Below are 20,920 nucleotides of genomic sequence, written 5' to 3' on the forward strand. Positions count from 1 at the left end.
TTGCGAGGAATAAGCATGATATCTCAAGAGTTACTCTCCATCTGGGGACATGGAAGTGCGGAATTATAGCCCTTGAGCTCCATCTCGCATTGCCTAGAGATGGAAGTTTATACCATTTGATTAGTGGTAATCTACTATTTTCTCTGAAAGAGCGGCATGCTCTGCACAGCACAAAGATAAACTTAAAATTCCCTCCATCTCGGTTTTCTAATGTTTTCATTTGAAATCCTGGCTTGATGGATTGTACCAAGTTTTCGAAGTATTTTACCATATCATCTCCAAATTTGTAGCTGAGAGTTGGATTTGTTGAGGATGTTGGATTGAAGAACTCTGATATATGCTTTAAGAATCAATAATATTATGTTGGCAACCAATTTATGGTGGTTTATGAAAACCCTTGCTCATCACTGCAATTTGCAGTTTCACAACAACGCCATTCCGCCGCCCAGTATCAACAGATGCTGAGTCACATATGATATGACATTTTCAAATTTTCATCATATTACTCTAATTGGTTTTCTAGACCGCTGAAAACATGTCGAGTTGTTCTGCTTTCGCCTTTTCGAACAACCAGTTCGATTTGTGTCAGAAAAATTGAAATTAAACGATCTATGCAGTCTACATCTAAAATCGAAATTAATAATTATTTATTAATTATTTAATTTTGACTGTAAGCAAGAAAACGATAGGAATAATTCAATATGAGCGATCAAAATTTACCAAATTACTATTTTAAATCTTCGCAATTCGAATTGTGTCACTTAAATTCAAATCAGTCGGTATATATATTATATAGTCTGTATCTACAAAAAAAAGCCTATCCTTCATACCGTGAAAACTGGAAAATTTTTGTGCGGGAGGTTTTTGTTTACCCAGTCTAAACTTTTGGTAATTTTGCAATCAGGACACAAAAGTTCATCGTTTGTGACTACAGGACACACAAAATTTTGATTTTTTTTCCTAGTCATAACTCTATGTTCACTGTAAAGCCTCATTTTGGCGTCCTCTGGCAGCCTGCCCCCTCCCCCCTGGCCCAGAACCAGAACCACCAAGGCCGCTACGCCACTGCTGCTCACCCTTGCTTAGGACGCTGCGTCGTCACTTGTCCTAACAATCCACACAAATTTCATTAGGCCTACTCTGATTTGTGGCACAGACTGCAATAGCGACTGATGTATTGCAATAATACATGCATATATATAGTTGCATTTAAAACAAATGGTTGATTAAAACACTTTGTTTAGAACATGTTTTAAACACTGTTTTATACAAAGGCCTTTTTGAAAAGATCAAAACTTTGTTTTCAGGTTGCATAATTATGCCATAATTGTGTAAATACTATCCAAACAACATGTTGTATGAGCCTACGGGCGATTACCACGGCGGTTCAACAGCTATAGTAGGCTACTTAGTTATTTCGTCAAAGCTATGTTCAGTTGTTCACCCTATACTTTCAATTGTCAATTTCAATCCACTATGACGTCACAATTAAATATTCATGTTTTAACCAAGAACCTTGTTTTAAATATGTTTGTTATAAATTAATTTTTGTTTTAAATACAACCCTACGTATATAGATTAGACACACGCCACATTGTAAGACTCGCGGTCTTCATATTATGCGTCTTCGTCTTCGCGGAAGTCTAAACAGTAGAAGTGGTAGTCGTGAGTTTGACTGAGAAGACACTTAAGCGCTGAGCAGTGGAAATTATCGATTCTATGCTACATATGCAATGTGCTAGTAAGGCTGAGCATAACCGAATATCTTGGTGATATGTAGCGTATTCACGAATGTGTCATTCTTAACTCACCCCCAAGTCAAGTCCAACTCATAATGCTTACTGTCAATTCTCGAGTTCAAGTCGGCTTCAGCACACCGTTTTCAAACTCTTGAGTGATATCTAAGGCCTTGCATTCGAAATACACTCATTTTTCTCACTCTTAACATGCTTATTCAAACATATAAAGAACAGTTTCTGGGCCTATTTTTCAAATATCGGTCCTGATACACGAAACTTGAATCAAGCCATATAGAATGTCTCGAGTCATATATGACTAGGTATAGTTACGTTAAATGACTTGAGTACTGATCGAGTCAGTACATAAAGTGACTCAAGTCGAATCTGAACTGTTGTTCGGTACGGACTGAACTTGTTTTTTGTCATGTTCTTTTCTAACCCAGAATTTAAATCGATTTACAAGTTTTTTCGAATTCAGTAATTCTAATCTAATTTGGCAGAGATGTAAATTTTATAAATGTCCAATTCTGGATTCGGGAAACACCTATCATAAGGTCATAAAAAAATGAATGACTTCGCAAGTTTTAATGTGTAGATTTTTGACCCCCTAAAGTAAATAATGCCAGTTGCATCGCAGCAAAATAATCTGGTATTTATTGACCATGACTATTTGTACACACACAAAACACTGGGGATCTCGCTCGATCACTAATTCCAAGAAATTTTGCTCCCGCAAACCCAGTGCTACACTAGAAGTGTGTGATACCTTCACTCAAGGTTCGGGGCTATTGATATTGAACCACTTTTTCAACACATTACCTCCAAGAGGAAATTTAATTCTTCTTCCAATTCTTCTGCCGGTAATAATTCTTCTGCCCCATGGCTCCCGTGGCGGGAGGAACCTAATAATACGACAACAGGGTGTCGGACCGCCGGGCACGCCGACCATGATGGATTCGCACTCAAGCAGCGCGAATCCAGCGATTAATAGAACGAACAGGGCATGCGAATTCATCTGAATAAATATCAGGTTGTTGTGGCACTTGCACAGAATGTAGATCAGTGGTCCGCAAAGCATTTTCAGGGAGTCCACGATACCTCAAAATTTGCGAAATGGGTGACAACCTGATTTATATTTTGTTTTAATTAGAGAAATTACGAGCTTCATTATTGCTAAAACTTGAAGGGACAAACAGAATGGCGGTCTGAAATGACATATTCTACTGTGCAAATTCATTTTATTTGTCAAATTGTCAATAGCCTATTAATACAAACACGTTACTGTTTGGAGATGTTTTGTTGGGGCTTTGGAAAAAATGTTTGCAGAAATCCATTTTCTCCTGTGATATTCATAACAGCTATTCCAGAATAACTTCAAGATGAGTTCCTAGATAGAAATGACTAGGCCGAACGTTATTTGTTAATTAAATATCTGCTTCTCAATTTTGGTGCCATATATGTTGCGATCATACCCAAAGGTGTCGTCAGAGGCGTATTCGTTACTATTACATTCGCCACTACATGTTTGTGCAAATGGATTTTCGACACTCCTTCATATCAAATCGACGGCGCAGATTTTCAGGACACGACCGCGCATAACATACAGCTACAGAAGTCGCTTTGAAATATAAAGTCTTTCCCATTTCGACATAAATAGTATATGATGTTATTTCCAAGAAAAGTCATTTTGTTGCTGTTTATCACCAACCTACAGTTAATAAATGCACAATACGGATGGCGGTTTCCCGAAAATTGAAATAAATTCGAACTAAATCTGGTGGTGGCTGTCCGCGGGGCTCCGTGACGGTCCAAAGGGGGCCCGTGAAGACAAAAAGGTTGAGAACAACTGATGTAGATACATATGTAGACCTATAAGCCTATAGTAATATCACGAATGGCCTGGGAGCCTGCCTGAGAGACCATCTGACCGCATGCAGTCAGAAGGTAGTTTATGCCGCAAAATATATTCATACCTTCCTTCGCTGCGATGTAATCTCTTAAACGCTATCAAAGGATTCTTATAATGAACCGACCGGTAGCCTACATCATGCAGTAGGATGGTATCCACCACCAGCATGAGTCAATTTCCGTGCGCTATAAGTATAGTTGGATATTAGAGTACAGTTTTCTTAGAATTGAGGAATGTAACTGTCGATGATTATCGGAAGGAAAAGTACTTATAATCTACAACGATCGTTTATCAAGAAATTGTGATTCAGAAACAGCAGTCGACTCCGCTGTATTCGGCCAAAATGCTCGGGAACGGAACAAAAGCGAAAATTGCAAAATTCTGTCAATTCTTCGCTTAATTCAGACTCGGGGTCACAATGCTTATCGTTAGGTTGTATGACACAACAAGTAGTAGGCTACTTCGTTCGTTTCTGGCACAAGATGAAGATGATTGATAGGCCTACTCATACCCATAATGTAAGCATAGTGTCCTATAAGGGAGAGACATTTGCATTACAACTTGCAGTGACGGAATCTTCACGCCTCGTGCCATTCGAACCGTTATAACCAAATCATGATGATTGCTGAAAGAACGAATGTGGAAAGTCAATTTTATGTCATAGATCGTGCCGTACGCTCCTACGCACTGATTCAGTGTATACTTTTTACTTACTGCCTCTATACCCGCTTTCGAACCATACATTTGAGTATGTAATAGTGCGCAGATTTTAATTCACTAGGGCTGGCGCGACATCAAAGTGGCACTACGCTCTAAAAATGATGCGGTGTCAATTTGAAGAGCAGATCGAAAAAAATTGTTGGCCACCGCCATTTTCACGGCATAATGGCTACGTAGCCTACTGTAGGCAGGACCGCAGCAGCACTTCATCAGCCCCTCCGCCCCCCCCCCCCAAAAAAAAAACGTTGGTCTTGGTCCCCCCGTACACTGATAAACCAAACTTTTCGCCGCTACTTAATAGCGAGATCTATCGTACTGCTTATTGGGGCAGCTTCCGTCGTCTAAACGCTCCACGCGCGATTTTTTTCTATAATTAATGATTGAATCGGATAATATGATCGAGAAGATATTGAAATGACCCACACGTACTAAATAAGTAACTAAAGTATAAGACGCACACGATTTCAAATAGGTATTTCTTCACTGGGTTTCAGATTGTCAGGACAGGAACATTCGACGCCAGCCATTAGCGCCTATTGACAATTAAACATATGTATTTTCAAAGTTTTCGGTCAGTATAAGGGCAGTCCTTTTCGATCAAGGCTTTCTCGCTGCCAATCGTTCTGGTACACTCCTCGCATGCTACGTGGCCCAAAACAGGGTTGTCAAACATACGGCCCGCCAGGTGATTTCATCCGGCCCACAAAGCAATTCTGAGTAGATTTAACAACGCGTGTACTATTCAGCGCATTTCTAACAAATGTTGAGATTTTAATTAGAAATACTCCCATTAAATAGTCCTTCAAGATATCACATGTCGAGTATGTTTGTTTCTAGGCCACATTATAACCACCCGACTGAGGTGTTGTGGTTTCTAGTCACCATTAGGAGCAGGTCGCTGACATTGACATCCAATTCCGAAAAGGCAAGAAAGGGTGAATTCATTTCACTGACCAAAAACTAGTTAGTCACAGAAGCGAAACGCCAAGACCCTGATATGCAGTTTACATGGAATATATAATAGAGGTCTCCAGCCTCGAAAGAAACCCGAATCACGTTATTATAAAATGAAGCAGATTCCAACGTCCGTGTTCACAGTTAAATCTTTTGCATTCTTCACAACGCATACGCAGTATTGCTGTCAATATATCACTAAAACGAAGGGGGCATAGACGTATGCCAAGTGCCAACTTATATCACGGGTAAAGCCACTGTTTTATCTGCTCATAACGGTATTCAACCGCACAACCATCGTATTATTGCCAATTCCACTGTTTGCGAATGAAAGGGACAGGTAGAATAGAACCCCTATGATTCGTAATATAATGTCATGTGCTATTGTGTATATACGCTGGTTAATGAAGTATTCAAATGAAATATAAGAGCATGGATTTTGAGGTATTTTGGGATTGAGGAATTTTGGTGCGGCCCGCGAACGATCTGAAGGGCTGAGTCCGACCCACGACGTCAGTTGAGTTTGACGCCCCTGGCCTAAAACTTCGTATGCCTCGGTGCGTCGTGGCGCGGTAATGGTCGACACCGATATGACCTTTTCTATTAATCATGCGTAGATTTTATTGGGAAAGGGTACCCAATAAACAAAATATCTGGCAACATGAAATCGCGCCTGTGCGAGAAAATTTTGAAAAAGTTGCCTAAATTAAAAAAAACTCTTTAATTTATGGTAATTTACGAGCCCACCCCTCAATTGAGAGGTTTGGGGTGTAGCAGTTACGGTCCTGACAGTAGGGCTGGATCTCGGGTTAGTTCTGCCGGAGTGCCAGAACCAATGTCATCCGCTTATTATGAAGGCTTCTTGATTAGCGCCATCGCAATCTTCAGTGTTTTCTTACACTTTGTACTTGTACAATGAGACGCAGGCTATAGTTTATGATAGAATTTAGGCGCGTCCCTTTCCAAAACAGTTCCAGGAATAGATTTACTGGTGTATAGTAGCGTCAAGCTCATCCATCGCAGTGAAATGATGCTTGAGTGTAAATACATAGTTACAGTGTCTGGGGTACCCCTTGGCAGTTAAAATGGTTTCATGCCTACAGGAACAGAAAAATTTCACCATGTAACCAAATATTGCAAAATTTTTAGTTGAGTAAAACTTTTTATGTATTGTGATATGCTGCAGTCAGGAATACAATATATATTTTCAAAATGAATCGTCAAAACCTTCGCTTAACAGCAAGAATTCCGAATCTGGTAGCCAAATTTCATTTCGTTGAAAATAAATTTTCTGAAACTATTTCGCCTGCTTTTGAGATAAAGCTTCATAGAAATTGTTTGAGCCACAATTTACAGCGGCGACGCACGAATCGCTATTGAATAGACAATTGGGTCATAGCCCAAAAAGTTTGGAAACCACTGACTTACGCGCAATGTGCGAACAACACTTTCATTGTGCGTGTTCCAAGCCCACATAAATTGCGTAACGACAAATATCAGCAAAGTCTGCTACCTTGAATGTCATAAACCAATGTGAATACCATGAAAAAATATGCAATATACCATGAAACAAATATATAATAATATCAAACATCGCGGGTTCACAACTAAAATCCCTTTTTGTCTGTTCTGTTGAATTTTCCACTCAGATTGCTGTCGACGCATAGCTCCTTCACCACCAGCCTCCTTCGAAGATAGAAGCGCAATTCTTCCATGACGATCCATCGTGATCTGCATCTTTCGCTGTGAATTGTGAATTGTTGCTCCCTGCGAGAACATCTCCGGTTGCATTCCCGGAGTATCCGGATACGCGCAGACTGTACAAGTCGGAAGCGGGCCCTATTCGGAAGTCACTGGAAAATGACAATCATGACGAAATTGCCTGGGTCAAAGTTCATGATCAAAGTGACGTGACCGCTTTTTTGCGCCCCCCTTCAGATGTTTCACGCCTCTCAAGGGGGGCGCGCCCCCCAGGTTGAGAACCCCTGGTTTAGACTTATCTGAGGAAAGGCTAGAGCGAGAAGCGAAATCGTACATAATCGATTATGTCTGTTTTATGAGCGTCGGCCTTTTAGCTGTTGCCGGTGTTCTGTGCGAGATAAGGCTGTGAATACCGTAGGCCCCGGCATGTCTCTTATTTACATGCTCTAGGCCAGTGGTCGCCGACTCAAAACAGCTCGCAGGCTACTATTCAAATTTCATAAAGGTCACGGGCCGCAAGAATGCAATATCGAGACAAAATAGGTCACACTGTGCAGCAACCACGTTTTTAAAACTTTACGTCAGCACATCACTGTGCTCTCTAGCATGGACGAGGCGCATAGTTACCACAAAGATATAATATGTGATTGAAGAAATACAAATACAACAAAAGTATCATGATCGTCATTTTTTAAGTATGAGCTGCGCACGATGTATAACAACGCCTTCAGCAACTAAGGAATGGAGAGTTAGCGAAACTGCGAAACATGCTACTAGCTGAATGACTATCACCTCGCGATTAGGGCTGGGCAAAATCGAGTACCTGAGTGATTGATTCCGAATCACGTAATATGCTTCGAGTCGAGTCGAGTAATCGAGTATCACTCATTATGACGTCATAACATAATTTAATACGTCAAAGCTCGAATATGCACCGTTTATGTCACCACAAAGAATATAATGCCTGTTATCCATCTCAAAAATGATTCTTTGGTATTTTTCGACCATACCGATTTCATTCTATACTAGGTGGAAATGATGTGGGTTAATCATGACTTCGGAAATGTGCTACGTCCAGTAACCTACGTAGCTTTTCATAATATGCTCCGTGCACTACGATACCGCCAATCAAGGTTTCAAGGCTTCAACATTGGAAGATAGTATCGGAACTATAATTCTCGTTGGTAAATTAACTTTCAGTTGCGAGGAGCGTATAATTCAGTACTCAAAAATATCGTCTTTTACTACTCGACTCGAATCATTAAAAATAATACTCGATTCAGATTCGAGTACTCGAATCATTGTGCCCAGCCCTACAGTCGCGATGCTTAATCTTGCGGGGGAGCCCCAAGCCGTTTTCTAAGCGTCTCGGTCTTGACAGTGACGATATGACCGTTGCCCATTCATATAAGCTGATTCTCCATCGATGGATTGCTGTTGCCATCGCCGAAGCCGTTTCAGCTAGGGAGGAATGGTGATGTTGCGTACAGGAGAATAACTAACTTTGAACAATATTTTGAAATTTCAGCATTTCAAAATAATTCATTAGGCCTTCATCCGAAACAGGCCAAGGTTGGGCGTCTCATTAAAAGACTACTCCAAGTCATTTCGGCACCCTCTTACCATTTCACTATATCGCAATATTGTGGCGTTTTGATCTGATAAAATATTTATTAAAACGATGATGATGACGAGTGGCGCAGACTTAATCTGAGATCGCATGCAGTTACAGTCAAAGTAGTAATGGACTGTTTCAATCGGTATAGACGTAGTTGACGATGGGAAAGATCAAATTATCAAACTGCTTTCTTGATTTTGTCAAATATTAAAATGCCACCCTCGCTTTGCGTGTAATGTTGTGTCGTTGGTTTTTATAGAAATATAGATGATATATGTATAGTGAAAAATTGTGCATAGAATTTGTCGTTCCAGTGCACTCAGAGACTCGATGAGTCTGGTGATGATAGATGGATTTCTCCAGAGTCCAGATGTCGTTTCGACTCCTTATATCTACGTTGTATTGCAATTTTGTGATGCTGTGAAATGATGAATGTGTTAATCAATTGGACTAAACTTTTATCCGTGCAATCTGTCGTTAGAATACAACCAATATTTATCGAACGCATTACTTTAGTGAGGGGAACATTTTAGGGCGAAACATGTTAGGATTGTTTGGATTTAACTAATACTGGTGAAAGCTGAGAACAGTCGAACGTCTAGCGACACAAATTATGTGCAAAAAAAACGACGGTTGGGTTTAACACGGTTCCAACTCGGATAAACGTTCTTCCAATACCCTGCTGACTCAGGTTTCGACTCCGCATCTCTGGCCGAACGATTCTGGATTTCGTAACTGCCATATTTATTACGTCACTGAATATATATACACATTGTAACCGATGTATTGCTGTGTGTCTTGCCATCTCAGCAATGTACGCCTACTAGTATTCTGCCGTTGCATGGATGTCTTCGCGAAAGTCTGAACAGTAAAAACATGACTGACTAGTCGCGAGTGAGGGTAAGGAAAAGAACGCGGAGAATAGGCCTTTAAAAGATATAACAGTATGCAACGTGTATATACCGGTATAAAGAGCTGCGGGGATCAAAGCTGTGCTATACTCAAGCTTGACATCACTACTGCAAGTGGAAGTATATAAAATGCAAGGTCTGATTCAAGTAAGCATTCTTTAAACGAGATTTCGTCGAGGGGTCGCATCATGCTTGTTGCAGTTTGTTTTGTGATGACCAGGCCTGCTTTTAAAATGGCAGTATATTTAGGGTACTATTATATTCAGTTGCTCGCTGGGACTATTCAATGGATTATTATGTAGGGTTACCATATTTTGGAATCGGGAAAGGAGGACAATTTTATGAAATCAAACGCCATTGAAATCAGACAAAATCGGCTATCGGCAGTGTTTCGAACAATCGCTCGACGGCCATTGTTATTGTCATTGTTGTGGCGCTCCCGTTGTTGGAGCAATGCCAGTTTTCAGACTTTGTGTGACATTTCCGGGTGGTTCCATTGCCCTGACCACATTTTAATTTGTATTTTTGGAATTAGAGCTACACTAGCTTTCGATTAAGACCAGTTTCATAGAATTTGAGCTCTCAGGTCGCCAGTTATTGCACTCCCAATTACGCCGCTTTTGGATTGCTCAGCAGTAATCTATAAGCACTGCCTGCTGAAGCGTAACGACCGTATCCGTCTGTAGGTTAGTAATCTATGATTTATTCGTGTTTTCAAAATGTATATTACCTCCGTGGCGGATTAGTCTTCTTCTACCGTAAAGGCGCATATTGTTGAGTCCCCGTGATCCGAAACGGTGACGCCTAAAACAACACCTGACCGGACTGCGCACTGAGCCGAAGCCGATAGCTTCATTCTCGGGCAGCACGAGTCCGATTATAAGGATAGAGACCAGAGTAGTAGTATAGATCGGTCGCGAGCGGCTATGGGCTCTTATGGGTGCGGCGGCACGGTGCCGCGAAAACTCGTGGTGGCACGGTGACCCTTATCTCTTATGGCTGCGGTCGCACGGTGCCATTGTGTCTTATGGCTGCGGTGGCACGGTTACCTTTTCGGGTATAGGCTGCGGCGGCACGGTGTCGTGAAAACTCGTGGTGGCATGGTTACCTTTTCGGGTATAGGCTGCGGTGGCACGGTTACCTTTTCGGGTATAGGCCGCGGTGGCACGGTGTCGTGAAAACTCGTGGTGGCATGGTTACCTTTTCGGGTATAGGCTGCGGCGGTGACTCGTATTGAAAACTCGTGGTCGTGATTCGTACTATTCTTACGCGGTCTCTGGTGACTCGCCATGTGTTCTTATGGGTGCGGTCGCATGCGGCTATTGCGTCTTATGACGAGGGTGGCGAGCGGCTATTGATGCTAACACGAAACCCGAGGTGGCAAGCGGCTCTTTTGTCTTATGGCGGGGGGTGGCAAGCGGCTATTGTGTCTTGTGGTCACACAGTAACCCTTTTCAGTATAGGGATCGGTCGCACGCGGCTTCGTTGTTGGCATGTCGTACTCTCAGGTATAGGCTGCGTTGACATGTCGTAATTTCAGTAAAAGGTGTGAAATAGTCAGCCGCATGGTAATGTTTTGGTAATTAGTTTACCACGGAGCCAGCGTAGACGGTGATTCGAATACCAACAATAGCCGCGTTCACAAACTAACACTCCAAAAAGGTGTGAAATATTTCCTACAAGCGCTCGCAAGATAACACATCATAATAGCCATCTCTCGCGGTTTGGTGTTACAGACATACCGATCGCTCACAAGGTAATATTTCCGCAATAAGTTTGTCACAGAGCCGTCGCACAATATCCGCGTTCACAAACTAACACTCCAAAAAGGTGTGAAATATTGGTAAAATCCCGCGATCGCTCACAAGATAATACCTAAGACATAACCATCGCTCGCGACTCGCTGTTACATACATGCCGATCGTTGACAATGTAATATTTTGGTAATTGGTTTGCCACAGAGCCGGCGTAGACGGTGATTCGAATATCAACAATAGCCGCGTTCACAAACCAACACTTCAAAAACGTGTGAAATAGGTTACAAATCCCACGATCGCTCACAAGATAACACCAAAGACATTGCCATTTCTCGCGTCTTGTCATTACATACATCCCAATCGCTACAGTGTAATGTGTCGATGGTTGTTACTATCAAGTAATAAGTAATGAATAACAGTACCAGCGCAGACCGTGATTCGAAAACCAACAATTTGACACTTGCACGCGATCGCTATATGTTATGACACTTCGGAACAGTCGTTGACTTTACGTGATACAAATCATGAAAATATTCAATCAGTGTGTCAATTTGTCAACTTGAAATGAAACTTACTACACAGCTCAAGTTGATTCGTATCTGAATGTGTTAATTCGGTACAATGCTAATTATTTTGAGTAATCTTTTTAACGCGATCTTTTGATTCGACCGTAACCTGAATATTACTGACACCAACATCCAGTCGCATCGGATTATTCACACATTCCGCGCCGTCGTTTTCACACCTATAGAATCAATACCAACTATAACTCTACAAGAATCACAAGTATGTGCATTATACAGTTATTATCTTTATCAACATGAATTTAAACTCTTAACAAAAACACGCAACTATAATCATTTGCCAACTCTAACATTACCAAAAAATTTAGGTATTGTTGATTGAAAATCCTTGAACTCGTATTATTAAGAGTTTTATAGTACGACGTCGGAATCCACTCGCGAGATGTACTAAAGGTAAATCCAGATAATCCAAAATGAAATATTTGGACTTTGACATAGTCTGAATTGAAATAGATTGACAAACATGACTACCAACTTTCAACCCATACATATTTAGAGATTATGCGCATGTTGATTTGAAACAAGTAATGAAACCATACAACTCTATTCACAGTTTTCCGTTTGTCAAATAGAGTTTCAGTAAATACTATCATGATATTTAAATGTGTTACTACACACAATAGAATCAATCAATGAAATAGCACCTGTTGTAAATATTTCTTACTTGACAACCACTTGTACATACCGCGATCGAGTTGCGACACGATGAGTTAAATCGGAATATTTCAATCTATTTGTCGAAACCTTGAACAAGCTATCTGGTTATTTTTTCGTTGCAATTGAGTTAACGGAAATAGTATTACGTCTCGACATCTTACCATCTTACCATACTCCAAAGAGCCAACAAGGAAAAACCTTGTCAAGCAATCGTCTGTACCTCACCCAATCAACTCAAACAGTATCAGTATGAAAACAGTCAAGCATACACGAGTAATCACCACATTCTAAAATCCATAGCAAGTTCGGTTTTAGGCATATACCGTCAACTCGTCTTTTTTGTTCGACTGTAAAAGTCGTTACTATTCTGCGAGACAAAGAAATTACTACGCGGTATATTTTGTAAGATAAAAGTAATTACTTCTCGGTGCCAGCGACTTGAGATTAACATAATATGTTTGAGTATACGACATTTGAAAGTATGACCATCGTAGTTTCTTACAATCGAACGCAGGTGCTATATCGAAAATTATCGTGATGTAAACATAAGGATTGTCACATCGATTTAACATATGAGATTTTGTAATGGTCTATCATGACTTGATTATTAAATTATTCGTGTTAATTAGACCGTTGTGGTAAATGCTATGACAGCAACAAACTTTTCAGTACCGTAGTTATTAACATATTGAGTTGTAAAACTACGCGTGTCTCAAATGTTCTTGAATTGAAAATTATTCCACCTTGGTACATATCACCCTGCGTATGGCGGATAGCAGAAAATATTTTACAAATGTAATTGTCTCCACTAACCACGACTAAAGATGAAACAACAATTTCCTTTGTTAAACAATAACCGGTACAATACTTCATCATCGCAATCAGCAGTGAGAATTGAAACACTTTCGTGCATTACCTGGTGTCAAGATATCACACTAGGTGAATTGACATACCACCATTTGATTAATGCTTAATCCGTTCGCATCATTTCACACACACTTTGATCATTACAAAAACAAATTGGAATATGTTTGCTAGGCACCACCTATTCAACTATACTTGAGTAATACAGAAACCTCTCAGCATTAATAAAATCGAAATGTGCGCTACACTGAAATCTACAAAATGTGTTTGTATTGCTGTTCGTAGTAGCGATATCGATTTGAACCTCCATCATCTAACCAAACTACTGAGAGTCGTTGTCAATTTACATGACGTTCACTGATTACATACTAGAACTATTTGTGCAACGCACACGATCAGAGAAATTGGACATTTTTCCATTGCCATTCGTCAAAGTAAATGTCGTCACAATAATCAGTCACTAAAAGACCATATACTTGTATGTGATTGAATCGCCGACAATTAACTCGGTAAATCAAACCCCTGAGAAATTTCACTCAGTCATTGGATAGGAAACAGCGTCGCTTAATGTATGCTTTTCTAAATACTAATCATATCTGTCCAGCCAAGAACAATTTTCACTCACTTGGGTAACGAAACCAGTGTCCAATATCAATACAAGATATTTTCGTCGCACAAAAATAATCAACTTCACTCGATATTCCCATACTACGAAACTGTACAAAGGTTACATGTTTTTGTATGACACGGAATTAATACCGATCGAAGTAACCGTATTGGAAGTAACTTTTAAACAAACACACTCTACGTGGTTAACATTCTCGTCGATTCTATTGTGATTAATGTATACTGCATGTGATCTGGATTCATTTCGATATGGCTAAACATTCAACCTCGACGGATACGAATTGTCACACACTCAAGTAATATCATACCAAATAGTTATTTACAAGACACAGAAAATTTGTTTTGGGCGTTTCGACTTTATTACTGGAGATACTCATCACTTCGCTTAATACAATCTAGATTTAAACTCCATCGAACCTTTGGTGTCTATCGTTTTGCTGGATACGAATTATGTTAGTGTAAATAATTTTCACTATCTTGGGTTATGAACTCAGTGTGTTAGTGATCATTCAATATTTTGTAGTATCAACTAGCTATTTCGTAGGATACGAATGATCATCCTCACAACTCTTACAAAAGTACGAAGTATATTTAGATCACACAAAGTAATCGACTTTACTCGATATCCTCACACTACGAAACTGAATGGTTGGTTTGACTCCACAAACTGTTCTGATGTCGCAAGAACTTTTTCATACGAATGGTTACGTATCTAAATATTCAAATAATCCAACACACGACTATAGTACTTACAGAAATATCATAGTTCTTGTAACAAAGTTGTATAAGTATGATGCCTATCGTAAGTCCTACATAACCATGATATCCGTCCGAGTTTGACTTTTAGAAAACATTATACCGACATCGTGACATCTTTCAAAATTAAAACCACGGTGACTGCTTCAGAGACCTACCAATGATATTGCAGTAATACAGTTACTTCCACAAAAGACTATGTATTCGACTTACTTACCACAAATCTAACACACAAAACAATTTACTTTACTAACGAGAAGCACCGAGCCTCACATCCAAACAACTAGAAAGTGGAACTATATTAAAAAACGTCGCTAACCTTTGTGCACCAGCTGTAAATCACACAAGCAACATGTTTCAAGATTCTGGTTATTGAAAAACGTTAAAGTGTTTCTCCTGCACCAAGTCGTTATGTTGACGAAAGCGTATATTGTAATACCATGATCGATTTGCATTCGTTGGTCACAAACTGTCACTACTCTAAATAATTATTTTTCACTCAAACACAAAAGCATACTTGTCGCCAATCGTTTTCATCAAGCACGAGTTCAAGAAGCTTACTTACTACGACATGAATTGTTATTTTTATGTTGTGTAAATAGGTAATAATTTATTTTAGTAACACTACATCAACATCATCGAGTTGTGTGAATAGATTTACATGTGGTTTTAATCGAAGTACACAGCACGGTCTAATGTAGATTCATCTCTATTGTACAGCAACTCGGTAATCGAAATGCATTAACATGTAAACAACGATCTTGGTTCGTCACGCGAAAAATATCTTTACTGTCGCAACACTCTGATACTCTGCACAAGATGTGTAAATCCTTTTCATACTCATAATAATACACTAACGGGATACCGACGTCAAGCAACAACGTTTAACAACATCACTGACACTGAACATACGATACCTACCCAAGTAAAAATAACATTTTAACCAGGAGGTCAGTCGTTACTTGTGTACAATTACCATTTCCCTTTGGAGATTTATCGTTTACCTAGTGTAACAAAACCATTTTCACTTGGAAATATATGTTTTCCCTCAACAACAATCCTTTTTCACTTGGAAATCTATTTTTTCCTTGGCTAACAAACCTTTTTTCACTTGTAAATATGTTTTTTCCTTGGCTAACAAACCTTTTTTCACTTGGAAATATATTTTTCTCTGGTTAACAAACCTTTTTCACTTGGAAATATATGTTTTCTCTGGTTAACAAACCTTTTTCCCTGAGCAACACACCATTTTGACTTGGTGGTCGTCGTTTACCCGAGTAAAAAATATCATTTTCCTTTGGAGATCCGGCGTTTACCCAGTGTAACAATACATTTTCACTTGGAAAAATATTTTTACCTAAAGTAACTAATCATTTCTCCTGGGTAACAAACCCTTTTCGTCTGGAAAACTATCATTTGTCTGAGTACCAATACAGTTTTCAGTTGGAAATCTATCTTTCACCTGGGTAACAATACCATTTTGAAAACTGACAACCACACCGGACAATTTGATATTTTTGTATATTGTTACAACGAGCAGTGACAAAATATACACCAACAACGACTCCGATACATTTGTCTAATCAAATATTCACTTGCTCTGATGCATCCCATCAAAATCATTGGTTACTCGCATGCAATAACAATGTGCTGTTGTACATCGACATGTATGTTTTCGTAATTGGCGAATAAAGGGGTTTCCGATATGTCCGCGATGTCCGGGTTCGTGCTTTGGATTTTCCAGAGTCAAAATGTCTGAATAAAACACCTCCTCGACTTTGGTAACTGGTTGGTACACGGATAATGATGTTCGGAAAACGGATGAATTTATGTTCCCCATCGCGCTAACAACTCCGGGTTACTTTCGGGTTTCCTCGGGTCTGTTTACTATATTGTGTCTTTACTGGTGAATACATGTCGCTCCAGTCAGCTGAAACCGGATCACTAATACGAGAAAGTGTGTGGGCCTGATCCGGATATTCACTCATGAACCAACGACCAATATTCAAGTAAACATGTTACAGATCGTGTTTTTGTCTCCATGAAAAATACCAACCATCACATACAAGTAACGTCACGATTGTTCACAAGTATTCACGTAAACGAGGTGTACATACAATGTGTCGGTGTACAAACATCATGGAAAACAAATTCGTGTTCTCAAGTATCATCATGCGACGACTCTGTACATTCAATGTGGGCATAGATGACACACGACATGATACAATGGACAGTGCATTATGCATACCGATATATTCTCAGTCAAATATGCGAACCGTGTACTATCACGCATCCCGATTTTCGCTGAATATCCACTACACCAACAAATCTGTACATTTCTCTTCCCTCGACCTCGACGATAGAGTTGTCATCCCAATGTACCAATCGAGTGTATGGTTCATCAGGTGTAAAATCCAAATCAAATGTCACCAAGGTATCGTTTTTCATTTTCAATATCTCCACCGCTGCATCTTGTCTGTGTCGTAAAACAACGGTGTGGGGCCAGAGGAATCTATGGACAGTTACGCGTAGTCCCATATTTACTCGTGGATATACTCAGGTAACGACAACGCTTTCTCAGTGGTCTGCGTGGGTGAACCGAACCGTTTCAATACGTAGCTGGATCAACTAGACCAAAAGTTTCCAACCGCGATTTATGTTGACCTGTCGAGTTACGAGATAGCACCCTCTTGCGGTGTGATTAACACGAAATAAGCCTTCAGCTCGCAGAGACACACCCTGGATTACATTACCTAATCGTAATCGAACTCGAGATTCACACACACATAGAGTCCCTGTTTACGATTTCAATCCGGAGTCACTGCTCACGATGTTTAGCTGTAGTCGTTATGTGGGAGTAGCGACATCTGACATATTCATCACATGAAAGATTGATAACGATGGTAATCGGCAAATACATAAAATCAGGTGAAACGATACGCAGGGATGGAGCGAGTTACGCAACCCGATTATGTCGAGGTCTGGATCACGATGCAAGTCTACCTGAGACCCCGAACAATCTCGCAAAATCAAGATATGAACCCGTGAAAGGGTTGTACTCGTGTGAGATTCATTTTTCGCGAGTTGGGTGGAGGTCGATTCATACTAAGATCGTGTTACGTCCAAATATGGCTGCTTGCCTGTCTCCAAGTCATCTATGCCCACATTGAATGTACAGAGTCGTCGCATGATGATACTTGAGAACACGAATTTGTTTTCCATGATGTTTGTACACCGACACATTGTATGTACACCTCGTTTACGTGAATACTTGTGAACAATCGTGACGTTACTTGTATGTGATGGTTGGTATTTTTCATGGAGACAAAAACACGATCTGTAACATGTTTACTTGAATATTGGTCGTTGGTTCATGAGTGAATATCCGGATCAGGCCCACACACTTTCTCGTATTAGTGATCCGGTTTCAGCTGACTGGAGCGACATGTATTCACCAGTAAAGACACAATATAGTAAACAGACCCGAGGAAACCCGAAAGTAACCCGGAGTTGTTAGCGCGATGGGGAACATAAATTCATCCGTTTTCCGAACATCATTATCCGTGTACCAACCAGTTACCAAAGTCGAGGAGGTGTTTTATTCAGACATTTTGACTCTGGAAAATCCAAAGCACGAACCCGGACATCGCGGACATATCGGAAACCCCTTTATTCGCCAATTACGAAAACATACATGTCGATGTACAACAGCACATTGTTATTGCATGCGAGTAACCAATGATTTTGATGGGATGCATCAGAGCAAGTGAATATTTGATTAGACAAATGTATCGGAGTCGTTGTTGGTGTATATTTTGTCACTGCTCGTTGTAACAATATACAAAAATATCAAATTGTCCGGTGTGGTTGTCAGTTTTCAAAATGGTATTGTTACCCAGGTGAAAGATAGATTTCCAACTGAAAACTGTATTGGTACTCAGACAAATGATAGTTTTCCAGACGAAAAGGGTTTGTTACCCAGGAGAAATGATTAGTTACTTTAGGTAAAAATATTTTTCCAAGTGAAAATGTATTGTTACACTGGGTAAACGCCGGATCTCCAAAGGAAAATGATATTTTTTACTCGGGTAAACGACGACCACCAAGTCAAAATGGTGTGTTGCTCAGGGAAAAAGGTTTGTTAACCAGAGAAAACATATATTTCCAAGTGAAAAAGGTTTGTTAACCAGAGAAAAATATATTTCCAAGTGAAAAAAGGTTTGTTAGCCGAGGAAAAAAATATTTACAAGTGAAAAAGGATCGTTACCCAGGGAAAAAATAGATTTCCAAGTGAAAAAGGATTGTTGTTGAGGGAAAACATATATTTCCAAGTGAAAATGGTTTTGTTACACTAGGTAAACGATAAATCTCCAAAGGGAAATGGTAATTGTACACAAGTAACGACTGACCTCCTGGTTAAAATGTTATTTTTACTTGGGTAGGTATCGTATGTTCAGTGTCAGTGATGTTGTTAAACGTTGTTGCTTGACGTCGGTATCCCGTTAGTGTATTATTATGAGTATGAAAAGGATTTACACATCTTGTGCAGAGTATCAGAGTGTTGCGACAGTAAAGATATTTTTCGCGTGACGAACCAAGATCGTTGTTTACATGTTAATGCATTTCGATTACCGAGTTGCTGTACAATAGAGATGAATCTACATTAGACCGTGCTGTGTACTTCGATTAAAACCACATGTAAATCTATTCACACAACTCGATGATGTTGATGTAGTGTTACTAAAATAAATTATTACCTATTTACACAACATAAAAATAACAATTCATGTCGTAGTAAGTAAGCTTCTTGAACTCGTGCTTGATGAAAACGATTGGCGACAAGTATGCTTTTGTGTTTGAGTGAAAAATAATTATTTAGAGTAGTGACAGTTTGTGACCAACGAATGCAAATCGATCATGGTATTACAATATACGCTTTCGTCAACATAACGACTTGGTGCAGGAGAAACACTTTAACGTTTTTCAATAACCAGAATCTTGAAACATGTTGCTTGTGTGATTTACAGCTGGTGCACAAAGGTTAGCGACGTTTTTTAATATAGTTCCACTTTCTAGTTGTTTGGATGTGAGGCTCGGTGCTTCTCGTTAGTAAAGTAAATTGTTTTGTGTGTTAGATTTGTGGTAAGTAAGTCGAATACATAGTCTTTTGTGGAAGTAACTGTATTACTGCAATATCATTGGTAGGTCTCTGAAGCAGTCACCGTGGTTTTAATTTTGAAAGATGTCACGATGTCGGTATAATGTTTTCTAAAAGTCAAACTCGGACGGATATCATGGTTATGTAGGACTTACGATAGGCATCATACTTATACAACTTTGTTACAAGAACTATGATATTTCTGTAAGTACTATAGTCGTGTGTTGGATTATTTGAATATTTAGATACGTAACCATTCGTATGAAAAAGTTCTTGCGACATCAGAACAGTTTGTGGAGTCAAACCAACCATTCAGTTTCGTAGTGTGAGGATATCGAGTAAAGTCGATTACTTTGTGTGATCTAAATATACTTCGTACTTTTGTAAGAGTTGTGAGGATGATCATTCGTATCCTACGAAATAGCTAGTTGATACTACAAAATATTGAATGATCACTAACACACTGAGTTCATAACCCAAGATAGTGAAAATTATTTACACTAACATAATTCGTATCCAGCAAAACGATAGACACCAAAGGTTCGATGGAGTTTAAATCTAGATTGTATTAAGCGAAGTGATGAGTATCTCCAGTAATAAAGTCGAAACGCCCAAAACAAATTTTCTGTGTCTTGTAAATAACTATTTGGTATGATATTACTTGAGTGTGTGACAATTCGTATCCGTCGAGGTTGAATGTTTAGCCATATCGAAATGAATCCAGATCACATGCAGTATACATTAATCACAATAGAATCGACGAGAATGTTAACCACGTAGAGTGTGTTTGTTTAAAAGTTACTTCCAATACGGTTACTTCGATCGGTATTAATTCCGTGTCATACAAAAACATGTAACCTTTGTACAGTTTCGTAGTATGGGAATATCGAGTGAAGTTGATTATTTTTGTGCGACGAAAATATCTTGTATTGATATTGGACACTGGTTTCGTTACCCAAGTGAGT

At 39.5% G+C, this 20,920-nt stretch overlaps 1 long non-coding RNA gene across 1 annotated transcript; it reads right to left on the reverse strand.

The window, feature by feature from the left end:
- Nucleotides 1-1,158: 1,158 nt before the first annotated feature.
- On the reverse strand, nucleotides 1,159-3,809 carry LOC145443813 (uncharacterized). The gene is made up of 3 exons (XR_013916544.1): nucleotides 3,713-3,809; nucleotides 2,559-2,754; nucleotides 1,159-1,643 (listed from the first exon to the last, which is right to left on the reverse strand). It is a non-coding gene; the product is annotated as an uncharacterized LOC145443813 (long non-coding RNA).
- Nucleotides 3,810-20,920: the final 17,111 nt, after the last annotated feature.

This window comes from Botryllus schlosseri, chromosome 7 (assembly GCF_051294905.1).
Source record: "Botryllus schlosseri isolate E-star chromosome 7, Bs_hap1, whole genome shotgun sequence".
In the NCBI taxonomy this organism is placed as follows: domain Eukaryota; kingdom Metazoa; phylum Chordata; class Ascidiacea; order Stolidobranchia; family Styelidae; genus Botryllus; species Botryllus schlosseri.